Raw genomic sequence first — 19827 nt, 5'->3', positions numbered from 1 at the left:
TAGCACCAGTGGTTAATTTATACTTTTGTTTCCCTTGCCTGAGAAGACATCTTCACTGTATCTGGTGGAGCATTTTTTACAAGCAGCAGACTCCTGACATGGTGAAGCCTCAGCAGAAGTTGGGGTTCTGATTTGTCGATAGTGTCTTGGCTATTTGGCCAGACCACCCTAGGCAGGTAAGTACATTCCCTTTGGACACTCTCTTCCCTCCAATGGCCTATGCAGAGAAAAAAGAGTTTTTCTATGGGCAAGGATTCACAGTATAGCTGGTGGTATCATTTAGCCATTTATTACTCATTCCTAAACTGCTCACAAGTGGAAAGCCAACATGTAGCCAGGAGTGATACCTTGGGGCTCAAAGCACATCCCATTTCTCTCACTCTCTGATCTCTGGTCTGCCTTAAAAGAGCCTCAGTTTCACCTTGAGAAGTACCTTTCAGACCTGTGATGGTACAAGTTTTAGGTATGCCTGTAGTCCCTCTGACCTTGATTTGACCATACCTCTTCAGCTTTGCTTTACAAACGTGGTTTCATGTCCAGATTCAGACAGTTCAGCTAATTGTCCTGGAAGCCTATTTTTGCATTGAGTTGCTGTTTGGATGTTGGAGGTGGGTGGATAAGGGTGGAATGCTGTTGGAACAGTGGAAAATTGTATATGGCCATTTTATATTCTTTATCAGGATCCCTTGGAGACACTTTGTGCCTTTACAGACTCCCAAGGGACACAATTTGTCTGAAAGACAGTATTTCAGCAGGTAGAGCATTTGAAGTTTTCATTCTTATTACTACTTATTTTAACTCTTTAGGCAGCACTGGCTTCTGCATAAGAGGAGAAGGTACTTGCTAAATAAGCCACCCTTTTTAAAATCTGGAAATAGGCCTGCCATAGATCTTTCAACCTGTCTAAAAGTCCCTACTGCTTTTTATAAACAGGCCTCTCCTGAAAAATAAAATTAAGGGGGTGATGAAGAGGAGGCACAGTGATCAGATGATCTGACTTTTCCACCCACGTGCTGAGATCTCAGGCAACTCACTTCCTGTATCTGGGTTTCGCTATCCCCACGTGAAGAAGGTGGGAGCTGCTTTTGAAGTTCTCTTCCTGTTGGCAGTCAGTTACTGTGTGATTCCATGCTAGCTCAAGGCTTGCTTTTTCTTGAAGACTTTCCTAGTCATTCCATTTCTGACTAATCTTTTCTCCTTCTGAGTCTGTGCCATGTCATTCATTCCTTGGTTATTTGCAATATTTTGTGTTGCTTTCTATATTTTCTGTGTGTAAGCAGTGTTGCCTGAACAATGTAATAAGCTCTTAAAAGGCAGGAAATATATTTCCTGTGCCTCCTAAAGCATCATTGCATAATTCTGGGCTGATAAAGGTACTTGGTTGGAATTGTTAATTTAAATAGCCCAGATTATTGTCTATTTCATAAGAAGACTGTAATAGGATCAGTGCTTTCTAGATCTTGGTTACTAGCCCTTTATCTGATATGTCATTTGCAAATATCTTCTCCCATTCTGTAGGTTGTCTTTTAGTTTTGTTGACTGCTTCTTTTGCTGTGCAGAAGCTTTTGATCTTGATGAGGTCGCAATAACTCATTTTTGTTTTTGTTTCCCTTGACTTCATGGATGTATCTTGCAAGAAGTTGCTGTGACCAAGTTCACAAAGGGTGTTGCCTGTGTTATCCTTGAGGATTTTGATGGATTCTTGTCTCACATTTAGATCTTTCATGCATTTTGAGTTTATCTTTGTGTATGGTATAAGAGATGGTCTAGCTTCATTCTTCTGCATGTGGCTGTCCAATTTTCCCAACATCATTTATTGAGGAAACTGTCCTTTTTCCAGTGGATAGTCTTTCCTGCTTGCTCGAATATTAGTTGACCACAGAGTCGAGGGCCCGTGTCTGGGTTCTCCATTCGGTTCTGTTGATCTATGTGTCTGTTTTTGTGCCAGTACCACACTGTCTTGATGATCACAGCTTTGTAGTACAACCTGAAATCTGGCATTGTGATGCCCCCAGCTATGGTTTTCTTTTTCAATATTCCCCTGGCTATTCAGGGTCTTTTCTAATTCCACACAAATCTTAGATGATTTGTTCCAACTCTCTGAAGAAAGTCCATGGTATTTGAGAGGGATCGCATTAAATGTGTAAATTGCCCTGGATAGCATAGACATTTTCACAATATTAATTCTTGCAATCCATGAGCATGGAATATTTTTCCATCTCTTTGTGTCTTCCTCAATTTATTTCAGAAGTGTTGTATAGTTTTTAGGGTATAGATCCTTTACCTCTTTGGTTAGGTTTATTCCTAGGTATCTTATGCTTTTGTGTGCAATTGTCAAAGGGATTGACTCCTTAATTTCTCTTTCTTCAGTCTCATTGTTAGTGTATAGAAATGCCATGGATTTCTGGGCATTGATTTTGTATCTAGCCGCACTGCCGAATTGCTATATGAGTTCTAGCAATCTTGGGGTGGAGTCTTTTGGGTTTTCTAGGTACAGTATCATGTCATCTGCGAAGAGGAAGAATTTGACTTCTTCTTTGCCAATTCGAATACCTCATATTTCTTTTTGTTGCCTGATTGCTGAGACTAGGACTTCTAGTACTATGTTGAATTGCAGTGGTGAGAGTGGACATCCCTGTCATGTTCCTGATCCTAGGAGAAAGGCTCCCAGGGTTTCCCCATGGAGAATGATATTTGCAGTGGGCTTTTTTAGATGGCTTTTAAGATGATGAGGAATGTTCCCTCTATCCCTACACTCTGAAGACATTTGATCAGGAATGGATGCTGTATTTTGTCAAATGGTTTCTCTGCATCTATTGAGAGGATCATCTGTTTTTTCTCTTGTTCATATGATCTATCATGTTGATTGTTTCACAAATGTTGAACCAGTCTTGCATCCCAGGGATAAATCCCAGTTGGTCATGGTGAATAATCTTCTAAATGTACTGTGGGATCCGATTGGCTAGTATCTTGTTGAGAATTTTTGCATCTGTGTTTATCAGGGATATTGGTCTATAATTCTCCTTTTTGTGGGGTCCTTGTCTCGTTTTGGAATTAAGGTGATGCTGGCCTCAAAGAACGAGTTTGGAAGTATTCCGTCCCTTTCTATCTTTCAGAACTTTAGTAGACTAGGTATTGTTTCTTCTTTAAACATTTGTTAGATATCTCTCCTTTCTCATTCATGATTTTATTAATTTGAGTCTTCTCTCTCTTCTTTTTAATAAGGCTGGCTAATCGTTTATCTATCTTATTAATTCTTTCAAAGAACCAACTCATGGTTTTGTTGATCTGTACCACAGTTCTTCTGGTCTCGATTTCGTTGAGTTCTGCTCGAATCTTTATTAACTCTCTTCTTCTGCTGGGTGTAGGATCTATTTGCTGTTTTTTCTCTAGCTCCTTTAGGTGTAAGGTTAGCTTTTGTATTTGAGTCATTCCAGTTTTTGGATGGATGCTGTATTGCGATGTATTTCTCCCTCAGGACTGCTTTGCTACATCCCAAAGATTTTGAACAGTTGTATCTTCATTCTCATTAGTTTCCTAGAGGAGAACACAGGCAACACCCTTTTTGAACTCGGCCACAGTAACTTCCTGCAAGATACATCCACGAAGGCAAGGCAAGAGAAACAAAAGCAAAAATGGACTATTGGGACTTCATCAAGATAAGAAGTTTTTTCACAGCAAAGGATACAGTCAACAAAACTAAAAGACAACCTACAGAATGGGAGAAGATATTTGCAAATGACATATCAGATAAAGGGCTAGTTTCCAAGATCTATAAAAAACTTCTTAAACTCAACAGCAAAGAAACAAACAATCCAGTCATGAAATGGGCAAAAGACATGAACAGAAATCTCACAAAGGAAGGCATAGACATGGCCAACAAGCACATGAGAAAATGCTCTGCATCACTTGCCATCAGGGAAATACAAATCAAAACACAATGAGATACCACCTCACACCAGTGAGAATGGGGAAAATTAACAAGACAGGAAACCACAAATGTTGGAGAGGATGTGGAGAAAGGGGAACCCTCTTGCACTGTTGGTGGGAATGTGAAATGGTGCAGCCACTCTGGAAAACTGTGTGGAGGTTCCTCAAAGAGTTAAAGATAGATCTGCCCTATGACCCAGCAATTGCACTGCTGGGGATTTACCCCAAAGATACAGATGTAATGAAATGCTGGGACACCTGCACCCCTATGTTTATAGCAGCAATGTCCACAATAGCCAAACTGTGGAAGGAGCCTCAGTGTCCATCGAAAGATGAATGGATAAAGAAGATGTGGTTTATGTATACAATGGAATATTACTCAGCCATTAGAAACGACGAATACCCACCATTTGCTTCAACGTGGATGGAACTGGATGGTATCATGCTGAGTGAAATAAGTCAATCGGAGAAGGACAAACATTATATGTTCTCATTCATTTGGGGAATATAAATAATAGTGAAAGGGAATAGAAGGGAAGGGAGAAGAAATGGGTAGGAAATATCAGAAAGGGAGACAGAACATGAAGACTCCTAACTCTGGGAAATGAACTAGTGGTGGTGGAAGGGGAGGAGGGCAGGGGGTGGGGGTGAATGGGTGACAGGTACTGAGGGGGCACTTGATGGGATGAGCACTGGGTGTTATTCTATATGTTGGCAAATTGAACACCAATAATAAGTAATTTATTATTAAAAAAAATTGATAGAATTCCCTTGGGAAGCCATCTGACCCTGGACTTTTGTGTTGTGGGAGGTTTTTGATGACTGCTTCAATTTCCTCCCTAGTTATTGGCCTGTTCAGGTTTTCTAATTCTTCCTGTTCCAGTTTTGGTAGTTTGTGGTTTTCCAGAAATGCATCCATTTCTTCTAGATTGCCTAATTTATTGGCATATAATTTATTGGCATAACACATTATATGTGTTAAAAATCGTTTGTATTTCCTTGGTATTGGTGGTGATCCCTCCCTTTTCATTCGTGATTATTAATTTGAGTCCTTTCTCTCTTTTTTTTTTTTTTAAACAAGTCTGGCTAATGGTTTATCTATCTTACTAATTCTTTCAAAGAACCAACTCCTGGTTTTGTTGATCTGTTCTACAGTTCTTCTGGTCTCTATTTCATTGAGTTCTGCTTGAATCTTTATTAACTGTGTTCTTCTGCTTGATGTAGGCTTTATTTGATGTTCTCCAGCTCCTTTACTGCAATGTTAGCTCGTGTACTTGCGTTTTTTCCAATTTTTTGAGGGATGCTTGTATTGCAATGTATTTCCCCCTCAGGACTGCTTTTGCTGTATCCCAAAGATTTCGAATGGTTGTATCTTCATTCTCATTAGTTTACATGAATCTTTTTTTAATTCTTCTCTAATTTACTGGTTGACCCATTCATCTTTTAGCATGGTGCTCTTCAACCACCACGTGTTTGAGTTTCTTCCAAATTTCTTCTTGTGATTGCTTTCTAATTTCAAAGCATTATAGTCTGAAAATATGCAGGTAGCAGTCCCAATCTTTTGGTATTGGTTGAGACCTGATTTGTGACCAGGTATGTGGTCTATTCTGGAGAAAGTTCCATGTGCACTTGAGAAGAATGTGCGTTTGGATGCAAAGTTCTGTATATATCTGTGAAATCCATCTGGTCCCATGTATCATTTAAAGCTCTTGTTTCTTTTGTGATGTTGTGCTTAGAATATCTGTCATTTGTGAAAGCCCTGTATTGAAGTCTCCCAATATTGGTGTATTTTATCTACGTATATCTTTACTTTGGTTATTAATTGATTGATATACTTGGCAGCTCCCACATTAGGGGCATAAATATTCATGATTGTTAGGTCCTCTTATTGGATAGATTCTTTAAGTATGATATACTGTCCCTCTTCATCTCTTACTGCAATCTTTGGGATAAACTTTAATTTGTCTGATATAAGGATGGCTACCCCTGCTTTCTTTTGAGGACCATCTGAATGGTAAATGGTTCTCTAACCTTTCATTTTCAGGCTGGAGGTGTCCTTAGGTCTAAAATGAATCTCTTGTAGACAGCAAATAGATGGGTCTTGCTTTTTTATCCTGTCTGAAACCCTGTGTCTTTTGATGGGATCATTAGGCCCATTCACGTTCAGAGTTACTATTGAAAGATGAATTTAGTGTTATCATAATACCTATTCAGTCCCCGTTTTTGTGGATTATTTCTTTGGGCTTCCTCTTTCTTTTACAGAGTCTCCCTTAATATTTCTTGCAGAGCTGGTTTGGTGGTCACATATTCTTTCAGTTTCTGCCTCTCTTGGAAGCTCTTTATCTCTCCTTCTATTCTGAATTAGGACCTTGGTGGGTAAAATATTCTTGGCTGCATATTCTTCTCATTTAGGACCCGGAATATTGAGCCCTTTCTGGCCTGCCAGGTCTCTATGGAGAGGTCTGCTGTTAATCTAATATTTCTCCCCGTATAAGTTAGGGATCTCTTGTCTCTTGCTGCTTTAAGGATTTTCTCTTTATCTTTGGAATTTGCTATTTAAAAGTTTCACTATTAAATGTCGAGGTGTTGAACAGTTTTTATTGATTTTAGGGGGGATCTCTCTATCTCCTGGATCTGAATGCCTGTTTTCTTCCCCAAATTAGGGAAGTTCTCCACTATGATTTGTTCAAATATGCTTTCTGGTCCTCTGTCCTTTTCGGCGCCCTCTGTAACCCCAATTAAATGTAGATTTTTCCTTCTGAGGCTGTCATTTATTTCCCTTAACCTTTCCTGATGGTCTTTTAATTGTTTTTCTCTTTTTTCCTAAACTTCCTTCCTTGCCATCAACTTGTTTTCTATGTCACTCACTCTTTCTTCTACCACCTTGTGTTAGGACCTCCAGTTTGGAATGCATCTCATTTAATTGATTTTTAATTTTGACCCAATTAGATCTAAATTCTGCAGTCATGAAGTCTCTTGAATCCTTTATGCTTTTTTCTAGAGCCACCAGTAGCTTTATAATTGTGCTTCTGAATTTGTTTTCTGACATCAAATTGTAATCGAAATTCTATAACTCTGGCAGAGTACTGTTTCTGATTCTTTCTTTTGTGATTAGTTATTCTTCCTAGTCATTTTGCTCAGTGCAGAGTGGCTAAAAACGAGTTGTACTTGTTAGAAGTCCAAACTCTTCTCTCTGTAGCATTCCAGCTGTTCTCTCTTTAAGTCTCCGGTCGAATTCGTAGGTTTTCAGGATGATTTGAAAGTTATCTTGAAGTTGAAGCCATGATGAGCCAGGAACAGAGAGTTATCTATATATGCAGAGTCAAAGAATAATGTTATATTATTCAGCCTTAACAAGGAAGGAAATCTTGTCACATGTTGCAGCATGGATGAAACTTAAGGATATTACACTGTGCGCTGGGGGCTGAGGTCTGCAGAGCTGGCTGCGAGGAGTCCAAGTGCCTGGAAGTGCCCTTTCTGGTCTTTAAAATGAAAATTACAGTAATATAACTAAGGAATTCTGAAAATTAAATAATACACATAAATAATTTAAATGGCCTGGCATTACATAGTGGTGCTTCACAGCTATTAACTATCATGAGCGTCACTACGTGGTATTAGATCATTAGGCAGAGTAGCCTGAGATAATTACATTTGTGAAAGAGATTAGATATTCTTATGCCATCAATATTTTTGATTCTTTGAGTTATCCTAAATTGGCTAAATCAGGTTCTTATAGAACTGCTGTTACTAGGTGCATGGCTAACTATGGAACACACAGATTCTTGTAAGAGATTGAGAGAACTAATAGAAGACATTTCTCGTGAATTCAGCCTTTTTTATCCCAGTACTTCCCAAAGTATTTATAATGATCTTTTTTTTCTGTGAATTTCTATTTGTTATAGACTGATACTTCCATCAAATTCAATGAAAACATTGAGGCGATGTTAACTTGATATATATGTTTCTGAGTGCTTACTCTCAGTTTCTATTTTGATGTCACTGTAGACACACAGGGACTGTACCCAGAGAGGCCCTGGTATGTCCAGGATCCTTCCACGCTAGCCTCTCCATGGCCAAGGTATAGCTGGTCTGATGTTGGAGTACTTCCCAAAACCAGAAGACAAACACAGTTTGCAGTATAATTTTAGAGTAGAAAGTGCTTTGCTATTCCATCTAGCTTAAGAAAAGTTCTCCTGAGGTGCTGCTTTTCTGATAAAGCATTTGTGGTCAGGCTTGGAAGTTTAATTACCTGAGAGTAAAATAAAAGATTCTAATCCAATAATGTAGCACAATTCATCCAGTAAAATTCTTACTGAATATGGGATGAAGGATGAAGATGAGGACTCAGTGTTGGATTAGATTGTGGTAATTTTCTGAAGGATGAGCTGCCCCTGAAAGCATCAAAGTTACTTACTGAGTCTCTAATTTGGAAAGTGGAGGTGACAAAAAATTAGTAATTGGTCTCTCCTGTTAGTAATAATAGGAGAGCCAGTAATCAGAAGCCATATGAGGTCAACTGTATTGGGAAGTATGAGGAAGTATCAGCATTGGTTTCATCAAGGATTTGGTAGGATGGTGAGTAGGTGGTCTTTTTCTTCTTCTTATTCTCTGACCTCAAGCAATTTTTATTTCTTCACTTTGTTCATTCAACAAATATTTATTTAGTGCCTCCCTAGGTTTTTTTTTAATGCATTACACATACAGAAATAAGGAATACTCAATTTATAACCTGTTAGGAAAAAGTCAATTGAACATGTATTTGTAGTCAAGAGTGATACTATAGGAGCACATATTAAGGAATTCTAACTCAGTTTCTTTTTTTTAAGATTTTATTTATTTATTCATGAGAGACACAGAGAGAGACAGAGGCAGAGACAAGGCAGAGGGAGAAGCAGGCTACATGCAGGGAGCCTGACGTGGGACCCAATCCCAGGTCTCCAGGATCACGCCCTGGGCCAAAGACTGTGCGAAACTGCTGAGTCACCTGAGCTGACCTCTAACTCAGTTTCTGAGGTCAAAGCAAGATTTTCTTTAGGGCAATTGTCTAGAGGCAAGAAGTTTCTAGGAAAGGTACAGCATATGCAAAGACCCCAAGGTGTGAGAGAGCTTAGTGTTTTTACAGACCTGAAGGATGCCCAGGGTATCTAGAGGAAAAAGGGGGGTGCTTTGAGATGTGGCAGAAGATACAAAAAATATTCATGAAGAGCCTTGTAAAACCCTGGGTTTGATCCATTTTCTTGAGCACAATAGGAACCAGGCAAAGCACTTTGAACAGAAGTATTCCTTTGGTTGTTGTGAAGAGAATTTGGAGCTGGTAAGTTCCACTAGGTGATCACTGACAAAGATCTGAGCTAAGGTGGTAGTGGTAATTAGAGGTGGAGAGAAATGGATTGAGTATAAATATGTAGGAGAGAAAGGGATGTGGGCATGAGGGAGACGGAGTGGGAAGAAGGTAGCTTTCAGGTTTTTGGGCTGGGTGACTGCATAGTGACGCCATCCACAGAAGGATACCCTGAGTTGGCGAGTGTTTGGGGGCAGGTAAGAGGTTTTGTTGGAAGTTGAGTCCCACTTTTGCAATGTTGACTCTGAGATGGGACATCTAAGGGGGGATGTCCGGAAAATATCCTTTTTTCCCCCTGTACTGTGCTTAGCACAGTGCTGGTAAATTAACATGTTGAATTGAAACACATATGAATGTGCAGCTACATGCACACTAACATCTCAAACAAGCATTTCTGCAGACTACAGAAGTACTGTAAAATAGGAAGTAGGAAGATTATGGAGATATGTAGCTCTAGAGTGGTGTATGGGTGATTGTCTTCTTACTATGATGTTGACTCTGTCAAGCACATACAAATGTGGACACAGAAGGCATGGTTGCCATCTCTTGACAATATCACTCAGAGTCGGAATGACTCCTGACAGTCAAACCATCAGTTTGGTAAAGCTTCCATCTCTTTCAGTGAGTGACTTTCTTTCACTAAGGGTGGCTAACTGTTAGTGAATTTTACTGACCTTGATTGTGAGCAGATCTTCTCAACCTCTATTGATTTGGAGCCCTGGCTCAGAAGATCATCAAAAGTCCCCAGATGAGAAACACATCCATGCTGGTGATTGTTTGACCTCCTGCCTTGAACGACAGCTGATTCCTTGGAAGCTTATATGTTCTCATCCTGGATTGGCAGAGCAGTTTGTGATTGCAAAGACTTCCAAACACTACTGGTATAAATCAGTTCCTTGTTAAGGAAGTTCAGTGATTACCTGCATTTAATATATGAGAAAACCAAGAAGGAACACACACAAGAAGGAATAAACACAAAGAGATGGGTGGGCAGGCCAAAACACATGACTGGGCAGACCTGATAGAAGGGCTGAAGAACCTATGTAGGGTTGGGGAACCTGAGCCAAGGTGGCCAAACTAATGGGTTGTATTTTCTGTTTCTTTTTATTTTGTTACTTCATTGATGTCCACTTTCTTTCCTGGAGATCTATTATCCTGGATCATTTCATGTATTTTTTCTTTCTCTCTTCTCCAAAATGAGCTTTCTTCTTCTATCAGAACCTGTGTGCCTTGTGTTGTACCCCTTTGGTGTCATGCCAGTGAAGTTATAGCTGCTCACATAAATCACTTCAAGATTGAGTGGTTTAATTGGTGATCCTTCAAAGTACATTATCGACCTGCAGTGCAGCCTGTCTTTCTCCAGCTTCAAGGTCCATGAGAAGTCCACGTGGAAGATGTGCATCAGCTCTAATGGGGAGCACGGGCCAGGCGTCCAGTGTGGGTGGCATCAAGTATTTCTCTGACCACGTGGCAGAAAGCTCCGCCGAGTTAGAACAGATAAAGAGCAAGAACCTGAAAAATAACGTGCTACAGCTACCTCTGTGCTTCAAAGACCATTTCTTTTTCATTCTAAAGAAATATTCAAATGGTAAGGAGTGAATAAAGAGTGACTGCCAGGCTTTACCTCAGCAGTAGAAATGATATTGGCTGGGAGATTTTCTTGTCAGGTAAAGTGGATCAGAGGAACTTCCCTCCAAAAGGAAAGAAAGGACAGGGTGCCTGAGTGGTACAGTTGGTTGAGCATCCAGCTCTTGGTTTAGGCTCTGGTCGTGATCTTAAGGTTGTGAGATAAAGCCCTGTGTCTCCACATGTTTGGAGTATGCTTAGGACTCTTTCTCCCTCTCTCTCTGCCCCTCCCCCTTTAAAATAAATAGATAAATCTTTTTTTTTTTAAAAAAAGAAAGAAAGTAAAATGTATTTATTATTATCAACAAAATTAAGAACACATTCTTCTTAAAATTTAATACATACCAGTTGAAAAAATATCAAATTTGCTGTATCTAGAAAAACTTGACATGAGTTTTCCTGTATTTATTTCTGTTTTCATTTTTTCACTATAATTTTGTATTTTTAGTTGCATTTTAAAGCTACTTTATTGAAATGTGTGATGTACAAAAAGATAAACTTATTTAATGTATACAACCTGATGAATGTAGAGGTAAGTTTACATGGGTAAGACATCACCACAATCAACGTCATAAATGTATTCCTTACTTCTAAAAGTATGATTTTTGGAGCTTTAAATAATATGGTTGTCACATTATAACTTACATTATATCATAGCTCACATTATAACTATGATTTTATGTCTCCCTATTTTGCCTTAGTATCTTAAGTAAGATTTCCCATGTTATTACAGGCTCTTGAAGAATATGACAGTTAATATACTTGTAGTATTGTAGAGAAAATTCTTTTGGACTTAATTTAGCTTAGAATTCCTCAACGTGGCATCCCTGGGTGGCGCAGTGGTTTGGCGCCTGCCTTTGGCCCAGGGCCTGATCCTGGAGACCCGGGATCGAATCCCACGTCGGGCTTCCGGTGCATGGAGCCTGCTTCTTCCTCTGCCTATGTCTCTGCCTCTCTCTCTCTCTCTCTCTGTGTGACTATCATAAATAAATAAAAAAAATTAAAAAGAAATAAAAACGAAAATTCCTCAACTTTGGACAGTTATTTGTCATGGTTATTTCTAGTTTTCCCTGATACGTAACACTGTAGTGAAAATCTCTAAAGAATAGATATTACCCTTAATTTTTGCTAGTAACTTTTCACTCATAACAAAAGTAATAGTACCTGAGCCTCTGATCTGGGATTATCTGTAAGTCTTTATAAAGTCCTGTATGACAAAAAGTCTTTTTTCTTTTCTCTTCCTGGGAAAATGCTCCTCATTCTTCATGACATAGCTCAAATGCCATTGTTTGTGAAGCTTTTCTGGGTCAGATGTGGCTGGGATGCCCCTTCTGTGGCTCACCCAGAGCTTTTTGGGCCACATATCACAGAATTACATTGAGGTGACTTAGCTCCCAACTCACTTTCTTGTAAGTTCGTCATGTTCTCCCTGTGTCTAGATCATTTCCTCTAAGTGTTCTGACGGCACCTTGGGCATTAATCCTTACAGCACATAACTATAGTTAATTAACTGAGTGATCATTTCCATGTTTACCTCCTTCCCTGGAAAGTAAGTGAGCTGTTGCTCTTGTGTTTCCAACTCTGTCTTCAGATCTTCACACTTAGTGTTCAGCAGACCTCTGCTAAATGGATGAAAGGATGGATGGATGGATGAATGATCTTCTAGAAATATTTTAAACATGGAAGTCTCTAGAGAGAATAAAATACAAAGAATTAGTTATCTTTACTCAGAGTAATATTTATGTTCACTCATAATCTAGGCTAGCTTTACAGCCAACATGTCTTGAGGAGCTCCGATAAGTCAGGCATTGTGCAAGCCTTTTCACAAGTTTTGTCTCATTGAAACCTAACATTGGCCTTATGAGGTGGGTACTACTAAGCCCTCCTCCATATTAGATAAAGAAATGAGGGCTTAGTGAGAGAGGCTATATCTAAGGTCTAAGATATAGGTCTATGGCCTATGTCTAAGGTCACAGATACAGAAAAATTCCTCAACTGTTGGAAGGGGAGGGTGTCTGGAATTTGTCTGATTAAATTTAAGTTTTCAGCCACTATGTGGTATCTTCCGGAATGTTCTTACTTAAACTGGACTGTTATCTGTCTCCTTATAACCTCTTGCTCAATGGAACTAGGGCTCTGTCTGACTCCATGGTCAAACAGACTGTGCTTTCTTCTTCACCATAGCTCTCCTCAGCATACAAAGATTTATTCTCTCTCCAAATACTCCCTGCCCAACCCCCCCCACCCCCAGTTTAATCATCTCCAGTTCCTTCAACCATTCCACTTGAAACTATAGGATAAGTTTTCCAACCCTTGTTCGGTGCTCTTATTCTCACTTGGGCACTTTTTCTTTCCTGTGGAGAATCAGTCAGTTCCTATACCTCCTAGGCAGAGAAGTAAATAGCAGGAAAAGAAAGAGTAAACAAAACGAAACAAAAGCAAAAAAAAAAAAACTGCATGTGATCGCTTGTTCTCTTAAGACAGGTGGCATGCATAATAATTAATCCATGGAGCCTGGAGCTGGATGGCTTAGGCTCAGATCCTAGCTCTGCCTCTCACTGACTGTGCAGGCTTGGACAAGTACATGCATTCTAAATCAGCTGATTGAATTCCTGGACAGTGGAATGCACCATAGCTAACAGATTGGGTACCACCCTCGAGCCATCTTCTTGCAGCCAAGAGAGGCTCCCAACACCCCTAGGAAAATTTATTGAGCACATTCTATGCTCCCCCTACTGTTATAAATACTTTGCCTGTATTGACTCATTTGATCCTCACAGAACCTCATGAAGTGGATGTTGCTATTATCCTTCCTTTATAGGCATAGCTGAGGCCGTCTTGCCCAAGCTCTTATAGCTGGTAAGTGGAGGAGCAAGCACTCCTGCTACAGAGATTGTGCTCTTAACCACTCTACCTTCCTACCTCAACTTCATAAACCCGTCTTTGGGGGCCTTTGCAATCCCCACGCATGAATAGCTCACCTTATATTCTTGCACTTCCAGTGATTTGACTCCTCTGACAAACTCTTATCTCCTGGCCAGTCTTTGCCGTCCTTGCCTGCCCTCCCTTATGAGGTTATTAAAATGGGAGCACAGCTCACAGTGATTGATGGCCTGAATGCTGATCATTCCCTACCTCTCCTGGCTCATGGTAAATATTTACTTTTTGTTACACAGGAACAATGAGGTTTCATACAGGAGATGGATGTCGAGTGTATATATAATATTATGCTTGTCTGAGTCCTTTGAACACCCAACTCTCATTTCCCCAGCTTACTCAGGGAAAGGGAGGAGGTGCTGGAATTGAGTTGTTTGACTTTTCAGAGGTTTGCCAGGTGGCTGACTGGATTCATTGGTCTTTCTCACCCCCTCCCCCCAACTGAAGGTCTAGAAATGTGGTCTCTCTCAATAATTTAAGATCTGGTCAGGAGCTGTAAGTTACATACATATCAATGGTTTCATTATATACCTAATATTGTCCCTCAAATTGATTCATATTATAAACATTGATACATAATTTAGCTCTGCCCTAAGTAGTAATGTCCCCAAATCTTAGATCCAATATACTAATTTTACTAATACGTATTGTGATATCTATATAACTGTTAAAACGTAAAATGCTTCCTTGTGTCCTTGTGACTATGTCTCACTAGGGCTAGTTGACAGATGACTTGTGTACATCTCTCAGCCCTGCCACTTCCTTACCCTGTGACTCTGTGCAGGTCATGGCTCTTTGGGGGCCTCCTCCTTTCCATCTGCAAAATGAGGCAGGCTCTTAACACTCCATATTTCTACTCTTAGTTTTCTCTTTCCAGCTCGAGGTAATGTTTATAACAGGGAAAAAAAAAGAGTTCATGTAGGCAGACAGGTTAATCTAAAAATTTTTCTCACTTACATGAAGGCAGTTTCCAATCTTTACCTTGGAAGTAGGTTGGTAGTTCTTGTCATTCATCTATTATTGCTACTCAGGAAATACATGAGGAGTGATGAAACTGCTGAGAGGCTTTGTGATATAGTTAGAATAGAGTCAAAGTTGAGGGGTGTGGGGAGAGAAGGGCAGACAGGCGCAGGGAGAGCACAGCCGAGTGAGCTACTGAATTGCAATTCTACAGCCCTCCCTTCGATTCTGGCTGATTGATCTCCTTGTATTCCCTGCGCTCCAAACCCCTCGCCCCCTCGTCATCTTTGGACTCCATTCCCCTTCATCTCTCCTTTCTCTTCCTTTGATTCTCAACTAATTTTCCATGACTAATGGGAGTGTGAAAACATGCATTTCTCTGTTTGCACAGACCCCAACAATAAACCTGATACTTTGTATCACATGGGGGGAAACCTTCCTAAGACGTGCAGTTTCTTTTTATTTTTCTTTATTTTTTTAAAAGATTTTATTTATTTATTCATGACAGACAGAGAGAGAGAGAGAGAGAGAGAGAGAGAGAGGCAGAGACACAGGCAGAGGGAGAAGCAGGCTCCACGCAGGGAGCCCGACGTGGGACTCGATCCCGGGACTCCAGCATCAGGCCCTGGGCTGAAGGTGGCGCTAAACCTCTGAGCCACCCGGCTGCCCAGACATGCAGTTTCTGAGAAGAATGCTTTTGACCAAAAGCACTGTATCTATAGTGTGGAGGTGAGGAAAAATTTGTCAAGAGGAAGCTTGATTTTGATCTTGGGGTGCCCCCCTTCTCTTCGTCTTCCCTCCTTTGCTCTCCCTCCAGGGTGGAGCTTCTGGCTCTCACAGAATGGATCTGGTGCCTGGTCTCTGCAGAGCTTGCCGGTTACTGTCCCACGGCTCTGCCATCGCTACCAGGACCTGTGGAACCATCCTGGCTAGCCCCCCTAGTTTATGTGTGAGGCAGCTGAGATTCAGAAAGGGGAAGTGTCTGCCTCAGTTTACAGTAGTTTTGTGTGGAGGCAGGAAAGTTACTACCGTCTTGATCTTGAGACTCACAGAGCCCAATTCTTGCTACCCCACAGCTTTCCCCAACACTTCTTGCCTCCGGGGACTATCCTGACACTCTTGTTAGGACTGTGTTTTTGTACTTTCTGACATCCACTGTAATTTCCTCTGTGTTCTCAGACTTGCATTTAGTTAGTACCTTGTTAAACTGGGATTGTGCCATTTCCCTGTTGTTTCTAAGCATGAAAAGGGCAGGGATATGCCTCTCTTTTCACAGATTACCCTCAGTTCCCATGACACAGGAATAATGGTAAGCTCCTAGTGGGCACTTACCCAGGGCCGTGCTCTGTTCTGAACAGTCCATGTGTCTTAACTGAATCCTAACAACCCTGTGGCACAGGTGCTATGGATACCATCCCCAACTGACAAACAGGGAAGTAAAGTGTGAAAGGATTAACATGCCCAAGTTGACATGGTTAGTAAGTGGCAGAGCTGGGGTTCAAATCCGGTGGCCTCATGCCGGGGGACACAGCTTACCTATCACTTTTTACTGCCCTTCACACAGCAGATACACAACAAACACATATTGACCTAATGCTTTTTCCTGACTACCCTATCCAAAGAACACCCTTCCTTCCAATGTCAGTAAAAACCAGGTGTGTGTGAGATTTTTATGGAGTAGGAAGGATATTTGTTTTGAATTAGGGGATCTCTATAGTGGGCTTGTGATTTTTTGAGGGTGCTTGTTAATGCACACTTCTTGGCCCTACACTAGATCCATTGCCTGAATTGCTGACAGTGGAGCCTGGGCATCTGAATTGTTAATTGCCATCTAGGTGATTGCTATGCATGTGGTCATGTTGACACTTTTGAGAAATAGTCTTTTAAAGGTTTTTTTTTTTAATATTTATTTATTTATTCATGAGACACAGACTGAGAGAGAGGCAGAGACACAGGCAGAGGGAGAAGCAGGCAGGGAGCTTGATGAGGGACTCAATCCTCGATCCCAGGATCACGACCCAAGCTAAAAGCAGGCGCCCAACCACTGAGCCATCCAGGTGTCCCCTTTTAAAGGTTTTTTACTGAACAGGTCCACCTGAGCAATGGTATGCTATTTGATGGAAATCTGAAATTGATACAACAATTTCTACCTTTTTTGCTTCCCTTACCTGGGAGCAGATTTTGGCTCCTTAAGTAACAAAGCCTAATGTACAACAAGTCTAGTGGGCTGGGGGTGAAGCCAACACTATAAACAGCACCTAATTAAATGGCTGCAATTGGACCTGCAGTTACTGAATTAGAGGGCATGTTTAGCTGCCCTTTGATGCTAAAGCAATGGGGTAGCTTCTCTCCTTCAGAGTACATCAGTAGAATCTGGTGGTCAGAGGGCTCAGTAGTGAGATACATGAAGTGGTTCAGTTTGTTGTAGAAGTGATGTCAGTGAGATGAGACAGCATGATAAGGACCTGGTCTTTCACATTTGGACATTGTGGCTTGGATGCACTGGTCCAAACCAAAAGTCTTCTGGCTGGGAAGAGGCTCATCCAAAAACATGGGACACAGTCAATTGGATGGCTGGTCTTATTTTATGTGTGCACAGGATTGGTGTTGTTGCTTTAGTGTCTAAGTACTCTGCTCTCCATGGAGGCCGTTCACAGAAAACTTACACCTACTCTCCTTTTTCCTATTTGTGCTGACTATTCCCTCATCCTCTTCTGTACCCATACCTATATCCATATAACCATCAAACACTTGCTGAGCCCTGGCTTTATCCTAGGTACTGTTTCATGTACTGAGGACTTAGTGGTGAACACATAAAGAGGCTGCTCTCTTGGAGTTTTCATGAACATACAGATTTCTGGTCCTTTTTGTTTCCTGTCACCCTGCTTCCCATTCATTTCTCTGTTACTGGTAAGTACTTTATTGTCCATTTTTTGCTTTTGCAAGATAAACAGGCAAGTGTCTTATATTCTTGCTGAGATATTTTATAAATACAATGTGTATGTGGGTGTAATGGATGTGTATATACACACATGCGTACATAACACATGTAAGACACATATAGCATATATATTTAGCATATAGCATATATATTTGGCTCTGAAAAGTCAGGTCAGGGCCATTATACATTTTTTCAACACATAATTTTTGGTGCCTACTATGCATTAGTCACTAAGTGAATAAAGCCAATTTGTAGCTCAAGGAACCTCTTTCTACTTCCTCAGTATGGATCACAACTCTACTTTTCAGGGCGGATTTATGAGAAGGAATGCCTATCTCTTATTATTCATGTCATTTATTAGAATTATGGAAAAAGAAAAGGTCCAAGTGTGTTCTTGACTGAAAAAACAGATATTAACTCCCCTGGAAAACCATGCTATATGTAAATGTCAATAACTATTTCACACTAAAAACCAACAGGGCAAATCCCAGATATCATCTTGATGTGGACATGGTAGTTCTTACCTTACCTCTCAATGTCCCCAGCTACAAAACACAGCATTTTGAGAGATGTATTGACAACAAATTAGCTTAGATGTATTGCAGATTATTGATTTCAGTATTCAAAGGTTAATGAGGTTTGTGCCTTCATTCAACGTTTCTGCTCTGGGGAGAATAATGAGATGGTCTGAAGACACAAACCATTCAATTAAAATAAACAGGAGACTATATGAGTATCCTGGTGGCATTCAGATACTCTGCCCCCCCCCCCCATTCCTTCTCTCTCTTTTTTTCCAACATGTTCAATTTCTCAGGTGATTTTCATTTTCACATGGGAAGAGATGATTAAGGTGATCCCAGCCAGTGCTGTTACAACTCATAGATGGTTCCCTCATGGACCTTATGTGGAGAAGTGGAGCTAATCTATACAATCTATCAAGGTATCTTCTGATACACCTACAGATATCTCAGTGTCTCGGTGGTAGAAATGCAAATTGATTGATGCTCATTTACACACCTCGGGCCAACAGGAAGATCCAGATACATTATTACAAGTCAGAAGTATTGAATTTCCAGGCACTGGCTAGTAGCCTTTTATCCAGCTTGATGCCGAGTTTAAATAACTTCAAAACATTGTTTTTCTTTGATTATTGAAGATTTTCTGGTTTAACAATCTGTAGGAAATTTTGCTTCCATCTTTACCTGTGTGCTAACATGAAATTTTTACAGAGCATAAATTCAGTTCATTTATTTTATTCTAGATAAGGTGGTAAACTGTCTAGAGATCTCAAGGTCCATATTCTTCCTAAGCTCTTATGTGAAGAATGCCACAGGTAAACAAGGGATAGCTTCTATTCTGTCTGCATCTGACCCAAAGCCTTAATGAAACATAAGTGTGGCTCTTGTGGAGAGCCACTTGGGGAGAAAATGGAAAATTGTTCTTTGAACAGTAACTTTCTGTCTACCCAAAGGCAAATTACATCTTTGCTTGGATATTCTTCTGGTAGTTTCTTTTTGGTTTATCTTTTCTAGGGGCACACTTGGAAAGCAAGTTATTGGACCAAGTTAATGTTTTAGTCATAGAATGTTGGGGATGGAAAGAAATATGAAGTCTATCTGGGGCCTTCCTCAGATTTTGAGGTGTAAAAGGTAAGTCTCAAGTCCAAGGCTGTGAAGAAAAAAAAAAAAAGGCAAGTTCTATGATTCTTCTCTCCACCAGAAAATCTAGGTGCTCCAGTCCCATCCTGATAAGAACCATCCTCAAATCCCTGAGGCTGTCTTTTCCTCTGAATTCATTTCTTGGAAGGGGGCACAGATTATTCTGTAGCTTCGTCATCTGCTAGCAGCCACAGATATTGCCATGAAGCCATTCAGAATGCATTTTGATTGTAATGGGGCACACTGGCTTATTGATAAAGGTCAGCATAAATGTAATTCTTTAGAGTATGCACACAGTTGGTGAAACTAAAATTTGGAAAACATTGAAGATGTTGGAATCTTAGACTCTGCATTAGAAAACATCCTAGAGGGCAGCCTGGGTGGCTCAGCGGTTTAGCACTGCCTTCAGCCCATGGCCTGATCCTGGAGAC

The sequence above is a fragment of the Vulpes vulpes genome, chromosome 4 (assembly GCF_048418805.1).
Source record: "Vulpes vulpes isolate BD-2025 chromosome 4, VulVul3, whole genome shotgun sequence".
Taxonomy (NCBI): Eukaryota; Metazoa; Chordata; class Mammalia; order Carnivora; family Canidae; genus Vulpes; species Vulpes vulpes.
The sequence above is the reverse complement of the archived record's forward strand: the minus strand, read 5'-3'. Positions refer to the sequence as shown.